The sequence below is a fragment of the Mesoplodon bidens genome (assembly GCF_964165515.1).
Source record: "Mesoplodon bidens genome assembly, chromosome: 18".
Taxonomy (NCBI): Eukaryota; Metazoa; Chordata; class Mammalia; order Artiodactyla; family Ziphiidae; genus Mesoplodon; species Mesoplodon bidens.
Window position 1 is genome coordinate 13,676,064 of NC_138175.1, and position 14,330 is coordinate 13,690,393.

A 14,330-nucleotide genomic window follows, 5' to 3' on the forward strand; every position below is an offset into this window, starting at 1 on the left:
GCAGTAACGTTGAGTAACATTCTTGGTGTTGAGTTTTTGGGCTGTTTCTCTGAACTACACCTAAAGTAGTGCCCTGGTCAGTAGTCTGCTCCAACACCTCCGACCTGGGGAGGAATATGATGATAGTGAGAAGCCCCTTGATGTCTGTTACTCTTCGTGTTGCCAGATGGTCCTGGTACTGGGCTGTCAGAGAAATTACCCAAGAGTCGCCAGGATTGGTCTATGTAATTGATGCTGCCAAACACAGTCACAAATTTTGTAACACAAGTTGAAGATACTGTGTATCTTTGGAGGCCTGAAGGTGTGGAAGGACAGCACAGGAAGAAGTGTACGAAGGGTAGACTGCCACTCTTCGGCCAGTCCCCGCTGAAGAATGCTCCCATGACCTCCATTGTGGATGGAGCAGTAGTCCAGTTTGGCCAGGGTTTTGGGAAAATGAAATACATACACCCAGAAACAAGAGCCTCCTAAGAAGGTGATAATGACCAAATGGACTAAAGACATGGGCACGTTCAGCTCTGTCACTGTGTCTGCTAATGATGAAGAGGAAGAGAAGATTGAGGCTAGGGAAGTTGCTGACTTGTGTGCACAGAATGCCAAAGTGATTGAAAAACAGTTGGAACGCAAAGTCCTGAGCAACAGGCAGTTGCAAGAGCTAGCTGAACTAGAAGCCAAGAAAGCAAACATGAAAGGGACTTTGACTAACAACCAGTTCAAATGATCAGGACCTTTCTCTGAACCCAGCTGGAAGCAAACATTTAGATCAAGAGGAAAAAGCTTTTCTTAGAATACATGGACTGGTTCCTACCTTGATGCCCCAGCAGAAGGCTTTATGTTGCTTCCCTTTGATTCTCCTAGATTCATTGAGGTCTGTGAGTCCATATGATCTGCTTTCTAGAAATGGATTTTTCTGAATCTTTCTGTATATAATATATAGGTCTTCTGTACTATTTTTTGCCCCTATGATGTACACTTCTTGAGCTGTGTAAAAACTCTATGAATAGATCAGTGCTTGAGTGTCTCTCCAGTTTCTAAAGTAGCTGTTCTTATTCCTTCTTCAAAGTTAATAAATATTTAAAGATTATTAAAAAGTAATTATGGGGCTTCCCTGGTGGCGCAGTGGTTGAGAATCTGCCTGCCAATGCAGGGGACACAGGTTCGAGCCTTGGTCTGGGAAGATCCCACATGCCGCGGAGCAACTAGCCCCGTGAGCCACAATTACTGAGCCTGCGCGTCTGGAGCCTGTGCTCCGCAACAAGAGAGGCCGCGATAGTGAGAGGCCCGCGCACCACGATGAGGAGGGGCCCCCGCTTGCCGCAACTACAGAAAGCCCTGGCACAGAAACGAAGAGCCAACACAGCCATAAATAAATAAATAAATAAATAAAATTTAAAAAAAAAAAAAAAAAAGTAATTATGCATTATTTACCTGTTGTTAACCCCACCACCCATTGGGGGAGCACAGAGGTAAATAACAGTAAATTGAAACACCACTCTCTGCACTGAGTTTACCATAACATATTAATATGGACAATGGCAAACCACTATTGGACCAATGTTGGGATTTTATTAAAATTTTGTAGTTATCTCACCGTGTATTAGGAGATGCCAAATATGTAAGCCTAAGAATGGTCACCACAGAGTTCCTCACTTTCTCGCTCAGGTCTCTGCCCTCTGTACAGAATATACCTTTCAAACTCCTCCACACCTACTGTTCACAGCCCCTCTCATCTGCCTCAACCTAGACACAGTATTACATCACCAAATCACAACCTCCTTTTAAGGCTGAACTCAATTGTTCCCTCCTGCATTAGACTCTCTCTCATTCTATCATCCTAACTCATGAGGGGTGGTGGTACTTCTTTCGTTCTTTAAGATATCAGCTCCTTCAACTCCACATTCAACTTTGTGTGATCATTAGGTATAGACTCATGTTTTACCTCCTCTACCACAGTAATTTACTTGAGAGCCAGCATCTGTAACTCTGTTTCATACCTTTTCTTTTTATCTAGCACTGAACCTGTACGTAAATCCTTTCTGAAAAGATGGATGAATGTTAAAGAATCATACAAAAGCAAAACTCTTTAGTGAATCAGAGCACAGTTGGAGGGCATGAAGCTTATGTTTATCACTGTTCTTTTGGAAAAACAATACTTAGCAGCTATCCTGGGTACAAATAAAAATTAATTCTGGGGGACTTCCCTGGTGGTGCAGTGGTTAAGAATCCTCCTGCCAATGTAGGGGACATGGGTTCAAGGCCTGGTCTGGGAAGATCCCACATGCTGCAGAGCAACTAAGCCCCTGTGCGCCACAACTACTGAGCCTATGCTCTAGAGCCCACGAGCCACAGCTACTGAAGCCTGCGCACCTAGAGCCCATGCTCCGCAACAAGAGAAGCCACCGCAATGAGAAGCCTCTGCACCAGAATGAAGAGTAGCCCCCGCTCGCCGCAACTAGAGAAAGCCCACACGCAGCAATGAAGACCCAATGCAGCCAAAAATAAATAAATAAATAAATAATAAATTTAAAAATTAATTCTGACTAAGCCAGAATAAGGCGCTAAGGGAACTTAGTTATGAATCTGACTGAGGGTTAATATTCAGTTTACTTTCCCTTGCTGAGGGAAAGTTTACCCAGACTAAACAACTGAGTTTATCTAATCATTACCAACTATATTATTTTCAGTGTGCTTTTTTTGGTGGGCAAGAGTGAAGTGGTTTGGGCCAAGTTAATAAATGAATTGCTCATATGATTGGAAGTTTACGGGGTTCTTAATGTATAAACTCCCAGAAGAAGAATTTACTTACTACTGTAGCAGAATGTTTCTAATCAGAAGGAGGCATCAGGCTGTTGCCCAGCCTTCAGATTTTTGCAAGGCTGTGAAAGTACCAATGCTACTGATGTTTTTGTTTTGTTTTGTTTTGTTTGTTTTCTCTTAGTGATTAATAAACAGAGTCTATTGCCACTTAATTTAGTATCAGGTGTGATCTGGTGGGTAGTTCAACTTCAATGGATGTGACTATAGAATGTTTCGTATTTTAGACACAGTCTAATTCCCAAGATTTCTGTTTCAGAAACTGGGACAACTTCCAAGTTAGTTTTGTGAATCCTTTAATTTCTCCTGCCAGACTCATTAACTCAGCCTGTTCGCCTTTGGGGAAATCGTAGTTCCAGACTTATACTCTTTGTAAAAATCATCCTCTTAAGTGAATGTGATGGTTGAATTAATTGAGAACATTGAGACTCAGGCTTTTCAGCAGTATATTCTGAAACCTGTTTGTTGTGACTTTGACCAGCAGAGAATGATTAAGATGAAGTAGTAGGAAACCATAATCATAATGCAAAAATTACCTGCATTAAAAGGTGTGGAATTCAACAAATACTCTATTTTTGTGTTCCACATCTCAGCTTTTATAGACTCAGAAAGCTGGAAAGAATCTTGACCATCTTAGACCCGTGTTTCTTTTTTTTTTTAAACCATAGTGTGCATTTATTTTAAAAAATCCAAATATAAGTGGACCCATGCAGTTCAAACCCATGTTGTTCAAGGGTCAACTGTACTTCAGTGCATTGTTGGCTTTGATTATTATTCTGAAGACTGCCATAGTATTGTCTTGAAGGCTGTCCAGTGTTCTTTTTTTTTTAACTTTTTATTTTATATTGGAGTATAGTTGATTAACAATGTTATTAACATTAACAATGTTCATTAACATTAACATTAACAATGTTCAGGTGTACAGCAAAGTGATTCAGTTATACATATACATGTATCTATGCTTTTTCAAAGTCTTTTCCCATTTATGTTGTTACATAGAGTTCCCTGTGCTATACAAGAGGTCCTTGTTAGTTATCCATTTTTTAATTTTTATTTTTACTTATTTATTTACGTATTTATTTATGGCTGGGATGGGTCTTTGTTGCTGCAGGCGGGCTTTCTCTAGTTGCGGTGAGCCGGGGGCTACTCTTCCTTGTGGTGTGCAGGCTTCTTATTGCGGTGGTTTCTCTTGTTGCAGAGCACGGGCTCTAGGTGTCCGGGCTTCGGTAGTTGTAGCACACGGGTTTCAGTAGTTGTGGCTTGCGGGCTCTAGAGCACAGGCTCAGTAGTTGTGGCGCACAGGCTTAGTTGCTCTGTGACATGTGGGATCTTCCTGGACCAGGGCTCGAACCTGTGTCCCCTGCATTGACAGGCGGATTCTTAACCACTGCACCACCAGGGAAGTCCCTGGTTACCCATTTTAAATATAGCAGTGTGTACATGTCAATCCCAAACTCCCTAACTATCCCTCTCCCTATCCCCCCTGGTAACCATAAATTTGTTCTCTAAGTCTGTGAGTCTGTATCTGTTTTGTATCTCTGTTTTGTGTCTTTTTTTTAGATTCCGCATATAAGCAATATCATGCTATATCTCTATTTCTGACTTACTTATGGATCTTCTTGAGATTATGATGACAGCTGTGGATTCTCTTCTAAAGAAAATATACTTGCACACAGAAGTTTGTATTCAGTTTCAGGACAATCTCACTCCTAAGTCTGTCATGGATCCTAGGTGGTGAAATCCCTGTTATAGTCCAAAGCCTGTCCTTGGGGGTCTAGAGAAGTGACACATCTAAAATCACAGAGCTTCTAGGGACTTCCCTGGTGGTCCAGTGGTAAAGAATCCACCTTCCAATGCAGGTGATGTGGGTTCAATCCCTGGTCAGGGAACTAAAATCCCACATACCATGGGGCAGCTAAGCCTGTGTGCCGCAACTAGACAGCCCAAGTGCCTCAAACTACAGATCCCATGCACCCTGGAGCCTGCGCACCACAACTAGAGAGAGAAAACCCTCAAGCCAAAACTAGGGAGAAGCCCATGTGCCGCAACTAAGACCTGACACAGCCAAAAAAAAAATAAAGGAGAAAATAAATAAATATTAAAAATAAATAAATAAAATCACAGAGCTTCTATAGCTAAATACTTCTGCTAATCTATTATTCTTTCTCCACAGTTCTATCCCTTAAAGCCCATACTGAGTTTACAGAACTTAGAGGGAGGGCTAGGGGTATTAAGCCTTAAAATCAACTGTTTCAGCTTAACTTACCCAATTAGGAGATTAAAGTACAATATACCCCAAACATTTAAGTCATTGATTTAGAAAAGCCAAATGAACCAAGCAAAGTTTTTTTTATAACCTGTTGTGGTTATTCGAAGAGCTAATCCAGATCCCTAGTTGATCTAATTACCAGTTTCTTACCCAAGCTGCGGCCATCTGAATTCATTAAACAAATCAGTCTAGAGCACTAGTTCTGTTTATTCATCCTGTCTACCTTTCTTTGGTTTTTGGGGGGTTGGTTGCTTTGTTTGTTTGTTTGTTTTTAACATCTATATTGGAGTATAATTGCTTTACAGTGTGTGTTAGTTTCTGCTGTGTAACAATCAGCTATATGTATGCATATATCCCATATCCCCTCCCTCTTGCGTCTCCCTCCCACCCTCCCTATCCCACCCCTCTAGGTGGTCACAAAGCACTGAGCTGATCTCCCTGTGTGATGCAGCTGCTTCCCACTAGCTATCTATTTTACATTTGGTAGTGTATATATGTCATTGCTACTCTCTCACTTGTCCCAGCTTACCCTTCCCCCTCCCTGTGTCCTCAAGTCCATTCTCTATGTCTGTGTCTTTGTTCCTGTCCTGTCCCTAGGTTCGTCAGAACAAATTTTTTTTTTTTGAGATTCCATAAATATGTGTTAGCAACAGTATTTGTTTTTCTCTTTCTGACTTACTTCACTCTGTAGGACAGACTCTAGGTTCATCCACCTCACTACGAATAACTCAATTTTGTTTCTTTTTATGGCTGAGTAATAGTCCATTGTATATATGTGCCACATCTTATTTATCCATTCATCTGTCAGTGGACACTTAGGTTGCTTCCACGTCCTGACTATTGTAAATAGTGCTGCAATGAACATTGTGGTACATGACTCTTTTTGAATTATCGTTTTCTCAGGGTATATGCCCAGTAGAGGGATTGCTGGGTCATATGGTAGTTGTAGTTTTTAGTTTTTTAAGGAACCTCCATACTGTTTTCCATAGTGGCTGTATCAATTTACATTCCCACCAACAGTGCAAGAGGGTTCCCTTTTCTCCACACCCTCTCCAGCATTTATTGTTTGTAGGTTTTTTGATGATGGCCATTCTGACTGGTGTGAGGTGATACCTCATTGTACTTTTGATTTGCATTTCTGTAATAATTAGTGATATTGAGCATCTTTTTGTGTTTGTTGGCCATCTATCTGTATGTCTTCTTTGGAGAAATGTCTGTTTAGGTCTTCTGCCCATTTTTGGATTGGGTTGTTTGTTTTTTTGATATTGAGCTGCATGAGCTGCTTGTATATTTTGGAGATTAATCCTTTGTCAGTTGCTTCATTTGCAAATATTTTCTCCCATTCTGAGGGTTGTCTTTTCATCTCTTTTATGGTTTCCTTTGCTTTGCAAAAGCTTTTAAGTTTCATTAGGTCCCATTTGTTTTTTTGTTTGTTTGTTTTTATTTCCATTTCTCTAGGAGGTGGGTCAAAAAGGACCTTGCTGTGATTTATGTCATAGAGTGTTCTGCCTATGTTTTCTTCTAAGAGTTTTATAGTGTCTGGCCTTACATTTAGGTCTTTAATCTGTTTTGAGTTTCTTTTTGTGTGTGGTGTTAGGAAGTGTTCTAATTTCATTCTTTTACATGTAGCTGTCCAGTTTTCCCAGCACCACTTATTGAAGAGGCTGTCTTTTCTCCATTGTATACTCTTGCCTTCTCTATCAAAGATAAGGTGACCATATGTGCGTGGGTTTATCTCTGGGCTTTCTGTCCTGTTCCATTGATCTATATTTCTGTTTTTGTGCCAGTACCATATTGTCTTGATTACTGTAGCTTTGTAGTATAGTCTGAAGTCAGAGAGCCTGCTTCCTCCAGCTCTGTTTTTCTTTCTCAAGATTGCTTTGGCTCTTCAGGGTCTTTTGTGTTTCCATACAAATTGTGCAATTTTTTGTTCTAGTTCTGTGAAAAATGCCATTGGTGGTTTGATAGGGATTGCATTGAATCTGTAGATTGCTTTGGGCAGTATAGTCATTTTCAAAATGTTGATTCTTCCAGTCCAAGAACATGGTATATCTCTCCATCTGTTTGTATCATCTTTAATTTCTTTCATCAGTGTCTTATAGTTTTTTTCATACAGGTCTTTTGTCTCCTTAGGTAGGTTTATTCCTAGGTATTTTATTCTTTTTGTTTTAATGGTAAATAGGAGTGTTTCCTTAATTTCTCTTTCAGATTTTTCATCATTAGTGTATAGGAATGCAAGCGATTTCTGTGCATTAATTTTGTATGCTGCTACTTTACTAAATTCATTAATTAGCTCTAGAAGTTTTTGATAGAGTCTTTAGGATTCTCTATGTATAGTATCATGTCATCTGCAAACAGTGACAGCTTTACTTCTTCTTTTCTGATTTGGATTCCTTTTATTTCTTTTTCTTCTCTGATTGCTGTGGCTAAAACTTCCAAAACTATGTTGAATAATAGTGGTGAGAGTAGGCAACCTTGTCTTGTTCCTGATCTTAGTGGAAATGATTTCAGTTTTTCACCATTGAGAACGATGTTGGCTGTGGGTTTGTCATATATGGCGTTTATTATGTTGAGGTAGGTTCCCTCTATGCCTACTTTCTGGAGGGTTTTTGTCATAAATGGGCGTTGAATTTTGTCAAAAGCTTTTTCTGCATCTATTGAGATGATCATGTGGTTTTTCTCCTTCAGTTTGCTAATATGGTGTATCACATTGATTGATTTGCGTATATTGAAGAATCCTTGCATTCCTGGGATAAACCCCACTTGATCATGGTGTATGATCTTTTTTTTTTAAGTTTTAAATTTATTTTTTTATATTTATTTATTTTTGTCTGCGTCGGGTCTTTGTTGCTGTGCACAGGCTCTCTCTAGTTGCTGCAAGTGGGGGCTACTCTTTGTTGCAGTGCACGTGCCTCTCACTACAGTGGCTTTTCCTGTTGCAGAGCATGAGCTCCAGGTGTGCGGGCCTCAGCAGCCGTGGCACATGGGCTCAGCACTTGTGGCTCGTGGGCTTCAGAGCACAAGCCCAGGTGTTGTGGCACATGGGCCAGTTGCTCCATGGCATGTGGGATCCTCCCGAGCCAGGGATTGAACCTGTGTCCCCTGCATTGGCAGGCAGATTCCTAACCATTGAGCCACCAGGGAAGTCCCTGTATGATCCTTTTAATGTGCTGTTGGATTCTGTTTGCTAGTATTTTGTTGAGGATTTTTGCATCTATGTTCATCAGAGATATTGGCCTGTAGTTTTCTTTTTTTGTGATATCTTTGGTTGTGGTATCAGGGTGATGGTGGCCTCATAGAATGAGTTTGGGAGTGTTCCTCCCTCTGCTATAGTTTGGAAGAGTTTGAGAAGGATAAGTGTTAGCTCTTCTCTAAATGTTTGATAGAATTTGCCTGTGAAGCCATCTGGTCCTGGGCTTTTGTTTGTTGGAAGATTTTTAATCACAGTTTCAATTTCGGTCCTTGTGATTGGTCTATTTATATTTTCTATTTCTTCCTGTTTCAGTGTCGGAAGGTTGTGCTTTTCTATGAATTTGTCCATTTCTTCCAGGTTGTCCATTTTATTGGCATATAGTTGCTTGTAGTAACCTCTCAGGATCCTTTGTATTTCTGCAGTGTCAGTTGTTACTTCTCCTTTTTCATTTCTAATTCTGTTGATTTGAGTCTTCCTTTTTTTCTTGATGAGTCTGGCTAATGGTTTATCAATTTTGTTTATCTTCTCAAAGAACCAGGTTTTAGTTTCATTGATCTTTGCTGTTGTTTCCTTTTATTTCTTTTTTTTTTTTTTTCTTTTTGCGGTATGCGGGCCTCTCACTGTTGTGGCCTCTCCCGTTGCGGAGCACAGGCTCCGGATGCGCAGGCCCAGCGGCCATGGCTCACGGGCCCAGCCGCTCCGCGGCATATGGGATCCTCCCAGACCGGGGCACGAACCCGTGTCCCCTGCATCGGCAGGCGGACTCTCAACCACTGCGCCACCAGGGAGGCCCTCCTTTTATTTCTGATCTGATCTTTATGATTTCTTTCCTTCTGCTAACTTTGGTTTTTGTTGTTGTTGTTGTTGTTGTTGTTCTTTCTCTAATTGCTTTAGGTGTAAGGTTAGGTTGTTTATTTGAGGCTCTTCTTGTTTCTTGAGGTAGGATTGTATTGCTATAAATGTCCCTCTTAGAACTGCTTTTGCTGCATCCCATAGGTTTTGGGTCGTCGTGCTTTCATTGTTATTTGTTTCTAGGTATTTTTTGATTTCCTCTTTGATTTCTTCAGTGATCTCTTGGTTATTAAGTAGTGTATTCTTTAGCCTCCATGTGTTTGTATTTTTTACAGTTTTTTCCTGTATTTGATATCTAATCTCATAGCATTGTGGTCAGAAGAGATACTTGATACGATTTCAATTTTCTTAAATTTACCAAGGCTTGATTTGTGACCCAAGATATGGTCTATCATGGAGAATGTTCCATGAGCACTTGAGAAGAAAGTGTATTCTGTTGTTTTTGGACGGAATGTGCTATAAATATCAATTAAGTCCATCTTGTTTAATGTGTCTTTTAAGCTGTGTTTCCTTATTTATTTTCATTCTGGATGATCTGTCCATTGGTGAAAGTGGGGTGTCCCCACTTAAAGTCCCCTACTATTATTTTGCCACTGTCCATTTCCCCTTTTATGGCTGTTATTAGCATTTGCCTTATGTGTTGAGGTGCTCCTTTGTTGGGTGCATAAATATTTACAATTGTTATATCTTCTTGTTGGATTGATCCCTTGATCATTATGTAGTGTCCTTCTTTGTCTCTTGTAATAGTCTTTATTTTAAAGTCTATTTTGTCAGATACGAGAATTGCTACTCCAGCTTTCTTTTGATTTCCATTTGTGTGGAATCTTTTTCCATCCTCTCACTTTCAGTCTGTATGCGTCCCTAGGTCTGAAGTGGTGTCTTGTAGACAGCATATGTATGGGTCTTGTTTTTGTATCCATTCAGCCAGTCTATGTCTTTTGGTTGGAGCATTTAATCTATTTACATTTAAGGTAATTATTGATATGTATGTTCCTATTACCATTTTCTTAATTGTTTTGGGTTTGTTATTGTAGGTCTTTTCCTTCTCTTGTGTTTCCTGCCTAGAGAAGTTCCTTTAGAATTTGTTGTAAAGCTGGTTTGGTGGTGTTGAATTCTCTTAACTTTTGCTTATCTGTAAAGGTTTTAATTTCTCCATCAAATCTGAATGAGATTCTTGCTGGGTAGAGTAATCTTGGTTGTAGCTTTTTCCCTTTCATCACTTTAAATACGTCCTGCCACTCCCTTCTGGCTTGCAGAGTTTCTGCTTAAATATCAGCTGTTAACCTTATGGGGATTCCCTTGTATGTTATTTGTTGCTTTTCCCTTGCTGCTTTTAATATTTTTTCTTTGTATTTAATTTTTTAAATAAATTTATCTTATTTATTTATTATTGGCTGCGTTGGGTCTTCGTTGCTGCACGTGGGCTTTCTCTAGTTGTAATGAGCAGGGGCTACTCTTCGTTGCAGTGCGCGGCCTTCTCATTACAGTGGCCTCTTTTGTTGCCGAGCTCGGGCTCTAAGCATGCGGGCTTCAGTAGTTGTGGCCCATGGGCTCTAGAGCGTAGGCTCGGTAGTTGTGGCGTATGGGCTTAGTTGCTTCGTATCATGTGGTATCTTCCCAGACCAGGGCTTGAACCCGTGTCCCCTGCGTTGGCAGGCGGCTTCTTAACCACTGAGCCACCAGGGAAGCCTGTTGTATTTAATTTTTGATAGTTTAATATGTGTCTCTGCGTGTTTCTCTTTGTGTTTATCCCGTATGGTAGTCCCCGTGCTCCCTGGACTTGATTAACTATTTCCTTTCCCATGTTAAGGAAGTTTTCAACTATAATCTCTTCAAATATTTTCTCAGACCCTTTCTTTTTCTTGTCTTCTCCTGGGACCCCTATAATTCGAATGTTGGTGCATTTACTGTTGTCCCGGAGGTCTCTGAGGCTGTCCTCAAGTCTTTTCATTCTTTTTTCTTTATTCTGCTCCCTGGCAGTTATTTCCACCATTTTATCTTCCAGCTCACTTATCTGTCCTTCTGCCTCATTTATTCTGCTATTGATTCCTTCTAGAGTATTTTTAATTTCAGTAATTGTGTTGTTCATCACTGTTTGTTTGCTCTTTAGTTCTTCTAGATCCTTGTTAAATGTTTCTTGTATTTTCTCCATTCTGTTTCTGAGATTTTGGATCATCTTTACTATCATTATTCATTCTTTTTCAGGTAGGTTACCTAGTTCATCTTCATTTATTTGGTCTTGTAGGTTTTTACCTTGCTCCTTCATCTGTAACATATTTTTTTGTCATTTCATTTTTTTTTTTTTTGATGGGTGGTGCTGTAGTCCTGTCTTACTGGTTGTTTGGCCTGAGACGTCCAGCACTGCAGTTTGCAGGCAGTTAGATAGAGCTGGATCTTGGTGCTGAGATGAGGACCTCCGGGAGGCCTCACTCCAATTGATATTCCCTGGGGTCTGAGGTTCTCTCTTAGTCTAGTGGTTTGGACTTGGAGCTCCCACCACAGGAGCTCATGCACGACCTCCAGCCTGGGAACCAAGATCCCGCAAGTTTCATGGCGTGGTGAAAGAAAAAAAAAAAAAAACGAAGAAAGAAAGAAAAAAAATAGCTGTACAATATCAAAGAATAAGAAACAAAATAAAATTAGAAAGATAAAAAATATATTAGGAAAAATAAAACTATAATTGAAACAACTGCAGTAAGGTAAAATAAAACCACAGCAGAAAAAAGAAAAGAAAGAGGGAGGAGGGCAACAAGCCAAAAGGAGAGACCACTAACAAAGTATAAAAAATAAAATAAAATTAGAAAAGTAAAACATATTAGGAAAAATAAAAATATAAAAGAATCAACAACAATGAATCAACAAGGTATAACAGAACCCCAATCCAAAAGAGGAAAAAAGAAAAGAAAAGAAAAAAAAAAGGCTATGGGGGTGGAGTTTAGGAGCAGGTGGAACTTAGGCAGGGGTGGGGTTTTGGGTGGGGCGGGGCCTAGGCAGGTAGCGGGGTGAAGTTTGAGCGTGGAGTAGGGCCTAGCGGGCATGTTCAAGTGTGGGGTGGGGCCTCTGCTTAGGACCTGGGGAAGGGGAGAGGCAGCACATCCAAAGGAGGGCCTCTGGAGTGTGGGGTTCTGGAGTCTGGAGGTAGGGCCCTGAGTGAGGGTGTGTGGGTGGGGTTTAGGCCCAGCTCATTGGACGGGGTCTCCCACTGTAGAGGTGGGGCCCTGGGTGGGGGTGTAGGGGCGGGGCTTGGGCTCTGTGCGCAGGAGGGAGGCTCCAAGGACAGAGGACTAGGCCCGGGAGCCCAGCAGCCTTCCCGGCGCCTAAGTGGACAGGGAATGCACTGGCCGCGTTCCCTTCCATTCCTCTGTGCCCCTCCCCCACCTTCTCTCCCAGGTTCTCCCCCCCTAACGGGGGTGGGTGCCGCTTGGTGTAGGAGCTCCTCACCTCCCCCAGCCACCCCTCAGGGGTGCCGGTCCTGGAGGTCCGGCCTTTACTTTTACTCCGCCTTGTCTTCCTCCCACTCCCTCAGGACCTGCACAGCTGGAGGGGGCCTCTGTGGGCCGAGGATCAGGCCTGGGTCTTCAGCAGGCTCCCGGGGGCCCAAGTGGGCATGGTAAACCTGGCCATGCTCCCTTTTAATTCTCTGCCCTCCCAGTGGTTCCCCAATTTCCCCTTTCGGGCGTGGGGTCCCTTCCCTCCCCCAGCCACCCCTCAGGGGTGCCGGTCCCATCCCGCCTCCACTTCTCCTCCCCCTTCACTACCCCCACGCCCCACGTCCTACCCAGTCACTGGGGGTTCCTCCCGTCTCCTTAGCTGTCCGTGGTCCCCCACCAGTGCCTGGTAGGTGCCCTAGTTGTGAGGAGACGCGAATTCTGCGTCCTCCTAGTACGCCATCTTGATTCCGCCCCGTTTGTTTTTAATTGGCCTGGCATGTGGGACCTTAGTCCCCCAACCAGGGATCAAACCCATGCCCCCTGCATTGGGAGCTCAGAGTCTTAACCTCTGGACCCCACGAAGTCCCTGTCTACCTTTCTTTTTCTTGTACCTCCCAGAGGCCCCCCATCATTGTGCTCACCCTGACCTACTCGCTCTTTTTCGGGAGTGTCAAGGTGAAAGCATCACAGTACGCATGGTTGTCATTTACTGTCATTCGGTAACTTCCAGTTTTGTTGTCTCCTAGCAATGTACCTTTGGTTACATGACTTGGTTTCTCTGTATTTCAGTATCTTTATCTGTAAATTGGATGCAATACCATTTTTTTTGCAATCTTTCATGTTGTAGGAAATAAATGTAGCACCTAGCTCAATTCGTTGACAACTTCTGCTGTTTTCTGCTACACCTGTCAGATTCTTTATTGGAGTCAGGCAGGTGTCTCCAAGTACTCAGGGCTTGTCTCTTACAGTGCTATTGCTGCATCATTTATTCAGCATTAACTGAGTTCCTTCTCTATTTTAGTCACTGCTGTGTTTGGTTGGGGGGATGCTTCACATTTTCTTCTTTTTCTCTTTCCTCTATTCATAATCATTTCTTTTTTGATATTAATATATGTAACTTCAGCAGTCTCTTTTCCAAAATTTGATCATTAACTTAACAGAAAGTTATTTGTGAGGCTTTTCATAAATTTTTCTCCTCCCAGTTTTCCATTGTTAAGAGGACAATTATTTTAATTCCAAAGAGGAAACATTCGATGTAAGAGTCTTTTCAAAGTCCAGATTTCTATCTCCAGAGTAATAGCAGCTAATAATGTGGCAAAGCTTAGCTTCTCATTTACTGCTTCCATAGCTAGGAACCTTTACTTTGCCTCTGATTTGAAGGGGTAGGGATGGGGGTAGGACTCCTAAACTGGTAAGAAGCAAGGTTTCAACTCTCAGTTTTCTATCTTGATCATGTTCTTCTTATCATTTGAAAAAATTATTAAGCATACTCTAGTAGATATATATTCATAAAATATTAATTATTCTAACATATATTATAAAAACATTAAAGTATAAGTTAAAGCATGAGCTTTTCAAAAAAGAGAGGTTCCATTATTTTCTTCCTGAGCCTCAGGGGATCATCTAACTTGCATCCCCTTTGGAAATCATTCTTCTGTCTAAACCTTCAGGCCTAGCTCAAGTCCCTGCTCTTGCTTACTTGCTTGATTTCACCATTTTATTTCTGTAACTGGATTGTAAACTACCTGAGGTTAGGGACAATTTGTGTCTT

The 14,330-nt window shown here is 41.5% G+C and overlaps 1 protein-coding gene and 1 pseudogene across 3 annotated transcripts in view; both read left to right on the plus strand.

Annotated features, from left to right (window-relative positions):
* GLG1 (golgi glycoprotein 1) overlaps positions 1-14,330 on the plus strand; it is a 142,486-nt gene that overhangs the window by 61,152 nt on the left and 67,004 nt on the right. The window lies entirely within an intron of this gene.
* On the plus strand, positions 106-762 carry LOC308605958 (STING ER exit protein-like; annotated as a pseudogene). Its single transcript has one exon. The product of its transcript is annotated as an STING ER exit protein-like (transcript).